The sequence below is a fragment of the Lactuca saligna genome, chromosome 8, assembly GCF_052625555.1.
Source record: "Lactuca saligna cultivar CGN05327 chromosome 8, ASM5262555v1, whole genome shotgun sequence".
NCBI classification, from domain to species: domain Eukaryota; kingdom Viridiplantae; phylum Streptophyta; class Magnoliopsida; order Asterales; family Asteraceae; genus Lactuca; species Lactuca saligna.
Window position 1 is genome coordinate 139,125,932 of NC_136424.1, and position 4,939 is coordinate 139,130,870.

Here is a 4,939-nt window from a genome sequence, read left to right on the forward strand (position 1 = left end):
ATGTCGCCGGTAAAAGCGTCGCCAGCAAAAGTGTCACCGGTAGTTTTTTTTCAATTTTTTTTTAAATAATGATTTTCGTTGCCGGTGATAATATCACAGGTAAAAGTGTCGCCGGTAATAACAATATTCGATTAAATATTAAAACCAATAGTGTCGACGTTAATTACAAAACAAACATCCTATTAAATATCAAACATAATAGTGTCAATGCAAATTACAAACAAACATCCAAAATACAATTAAATATCAAAAGTCATAATATCTGAGTAGCAAAACAACAAAATTTTTACAATCTACCAAGTAGCAAAACGAGACAACATATGCAAATAAAACCCATTCTTACATACCCTCATCGCCGTTCGCATCGTTTCCTTGATTATTTTAGGATTGAAAAAACAAATAAAGTTCATCCCTACATGCCGGGTCGGCGAGCATTGCACGAAGATTTTCCAACTACATAATTAATAACAATATATATAAACTTATAAGTTCGACCGTCAAACGTAAACAAAAACTATTAAAATACATTGTTATTTTTAAAGTAAGATAGAAAACCAACGTACATTGCTATATTTTGCACTTGGGAGAAAAACGAAATTACCAAACTTTTTAGCAAATAACCATCACAAAACCAAAACTACCAAATCAACATGTATTTTACGATGCTAAAGTAGATTGCTATTTTACCTGTGATGGTTGTGATGGTTGCGAAGGCTGTGGAATCGTCGGGAGACCAGAAGGTTTGCGGCCAATGCCTCTAATGTAGCCACGTCGCTCTCCTAATACTTTCTCGAACGTAGCTCTTTCTTGAGCTGGCGTTAACTCCCAAAAGTGAGTAACAATTTAGTATAAATAAACATTTAAATATATGATCAAATTATAATTAAATACTTACACATTGTTGTTCCGATTCAGCAGTAACAAATACACCATTCTTATCGGTATGAGCTTTGCGAAATGTTTCCACTCTCTTAAGGTTCTGTTTAAGTTTAAAAATTAGATTATATTTTAAATAAATAATTACATGTATCGTACGGTACCTTCTTATAGCAAGTACTGCTATAAGAGCTCGAACCCCCACGATTCACAATTGTTTGCTTTTCACGGATTTTTTTGTTCCTTTCTGAAGCAATTTTGTGTTCGTCAGTTTGAAAATACTCAACTGTCTTCTCCCAGTTATCAACAAGCATACCATCCGGAGGATTTGCCAATGCTCTCGGGATATCTTCATACCCTCCGACCATCTTGAAATATTCTTTTGCGTTGGATTTACGCTGTCGAAAACTTTTTAACAAGGCTGCTTGAAAACTCTCTGTCAATAGAGTAGCTTGTGCATCCTGGTACATTTGATTGAGATCAAACTTTGTCTACAATAAAAAAAAAAAGTTAACCAAGTAAAAAACAATTATAGTTAAACCTATAAAATATATTTAAATAAATAATTACCGCTAAATGTTGTAATATAGTGTCCTTTATATCAGGGGAAACTCTTTTCCAACTCCATTTGTCGAAAGGGACCATCTGCCACACTGTTTTCCCAACTTCTCGGGAAAACATGTTTCCCGCCTCTCCTACGGGATTAAATGTGATATCCCTATCATATTGCATGCCTATTGGTTTCCCCTGGTTCTGCAACATTGCTTTTTCAAGCTTTATATTTTTTGCTTTTCCTCGAACTTTCCTTCGGGCACGTTCCTCAACTACAAATGTAATTAAAAATTATTAGAAACGTTTGAGAAGCCAAATAGTAAATAAAAATTCATGATAAGACTTACTGTCCTGCTCGTGCTGGCCAGGACCTCTACCACCAGGGAAAGGTGGGTCCTCAGCTCCGTCTCCCCCATGTCCACGATCCATGACATCAGCCATGGTAAACATAAACAACAGCCACACTCTCATCATTTCCTGAAAAATTATAAGATATACAAATACAATTTTTATTATAGATACACATTATATAGAAATAAACATTAATTTGGAGTTAGCTTGGGTAAAAACTAGAAGCTTTCTAGTTTTTGTATATAAGTTTTTAAACAATTTTATAGTTTTTTTTGTGTTTTTTTTTCAAATTATAAAAATAATGTATTTTTTTTTTCAATTATAGCATCCTACTTATACCAAAACCACATAGTTTTACATAATACATAAGAAGGTGAAAGTCACATACTTTTACATACATATTATGTTGTTGTGTTGTTTTTTTACTATCGAGATTAAAATATATATAAGTTTTTAAACAATTTTATAATTTTTTTTGTGTTTTTTTCCAATTATAAGTTAACTATATAACTTATTGGTTAATTAATTTGGAGTTAGCTTGGGTAAAAACTAAAAGCTTTCTAGTTTTTGTATATAAGTTTTTAAAAAATTTTATAGTTTTTTTTGTGTTTTTTTTTTCAAATTATAAAAATAATGTATTTTTTTTTTTTCAATTATAGCATCCTACTTTTACCAAAACCACATAGTTTAACATAATACATAAGATAGTGAAAGTCACATACTTTTACATACATATACCACATATACACCAAATACAAATACAAACAAAATAACATCCTACTTAAAACAAATACACATAATTTCACATATATACATAATAATTAACATCCTATTTATACCAAATACAAAAGTTTCACAATCATATATCACATTTACAACAAACATACATACATCCACGTACACACAATAACATTCTACTTATAACAAATACATATAATTTCTACCAAATACTAATATACCACATATACATCAAACACACATACATTGGAATATATATACCAAATTCGCATATATTCAAACAAATACGGAATATACAATCTAATTTTCACATATGACAATTTTCACATAATTTCACATATAAATACAGCTTGAAGCTATACAACTAATTGCAATTCAATAACCACAAACAAAAAATTGAATAACTTGTTTCTAATCCAAAACAACACCACCAAATACAAGAATACGAACAATTTATTATCATTCAATCACTACATAAAGCTACATATCGAAATTCATACAAAATAAAAATGAAATCATCAAAAAAACTTACCTTTCTTCAAGAAATGGAGGTAGAAATTCATCCCAAAGCTTTAACCACACCTAGAGACACTTGCTTGGAACAATGTGGGGAGAAATTTGCTTGGAAGAAGTATATTGAAGAGGAAATCGGCGAGATGGTGAAGGAAATTGGAAGCAAACAGAAAGTAAAATGAAGAAGGGAGGTTATTTGCGTGCGTTTTTTTTTTTATCTGCGACAGGCAATAGCGGCGACAACAGGGGCTTTACCGGCGACAACGAGTAACAGCGGCGACAAACTGGAGGGAGGGTACCGTGTCATTTTTAGCGGACTATTAGCGGCGACTTTTTTTAACCTTTAGCGGCGACATCTGTGTCGCAGTATTAGGTTAGACAGGATAAGGCACCCCCACCCGTTGGATTGGATATCTCATCGAACGGTTGAGATGCAATAGAGGGGGAAAGTGTGGATTCGGGTGACAACCCTTTAGTGGCGACACTATTACCGGTGACTTTATCTAAAGTCACCGGTAAAGCCTCTTGTCGCCGGTAATAGTGTCGCCGCTAAAGAGTATATTTCTTGTAGTATATATATATATATATATATATATATATATATATATATATATATATATATATATATATATATATATATATATATATATAGCTAGGTTATAGTATGGATGATATGTATTGTACAGATGTAGGGTTGATTGTGGATTTATCATTTTATTTATTTTAATAAATTGATTGATAAATATTAGTAAATTAAAGATAATAGAAAAAATCATCTACTTTTTTGTAGGGGAATTTTAGTAAATTAAGATAAAATTAAAAAATTGAAATTCCAAATTTTAAGGGATAATTCCCTTGATTTAAAAATATGTTTTTTTTTAATTAAAATTATAATAATATTTGGAAGTATAATTGATTTTATTCTGTTAGAAAATTATTTTGTTAGAATGATGTTCTGTCAGAATGTTATTTTGTTATAATGTTATTGAAGAATGCCAAAATTCTCGAACACCTAGTTGAATAATAAAAACATTCTTAGTTATTCATAGAATTCTAAACATAAAAAAATTATAGATATTGTTACAGAATAATAGTCTTATATATTTTAATATAAGTATACACATTCTTACAAAACGTCATAAAAATGAATAAATTTCTTAAAAATAGTATTCTTAAATATATTGTCGTAAGTATGTAGTTCTTGGTTGAATATACTTACTCTTAAACTCGATTCCATGTCTTTCTCTTGTATGTTTTTGTATATTCTGTATCTCTGAACACATTTTGAAGAGCCAAACGAGAAAGAATTAGGTGAATTGTAATTTTAAATGACAAAATAAAGAAAATAAATAATAAAGGCATCAAACATTGAGACCCTACTTTAGGTAATAAATTTCTTGAATAATTGCATCAATACTACCATAATTTGTTGTTAAAAATCATGTCTCGCTTGGGGTCCTGACTCGCACTAGCTGCTGCGCGCAATCTATCACTGCCCCATTAGGGCTCAACCAATCCATACCAATAATCACCTTGTTCCCACGCAATGGGATGGGAACCAAGTCTACCAGGTAACGCTCCTCAAACAGTCGCAGAACACAATCTCGAAACACCATCGATGCTCGCACCGATCGATCGTCAGCAATCTCTACCTCTAACGGGCAATCTAACTCGCCTGAAGTCTCATGAAACCTCTTGCTAAGAGCAAGAGAAACGAACGATCGGGATGCACCCGAGTCGAACAATACCTGAACCGGGATGCCGTTCACATAGAACGATCCTAATACACATGTATACACACGGAGCACATACCAATATCATAACAACATAAAACAAAAGATAGAAGGAAAGAATCATACCCGTCACCACATCGGGCGCGGCGCGTGCCTCCTCTGTAGTCAGCTGGAAT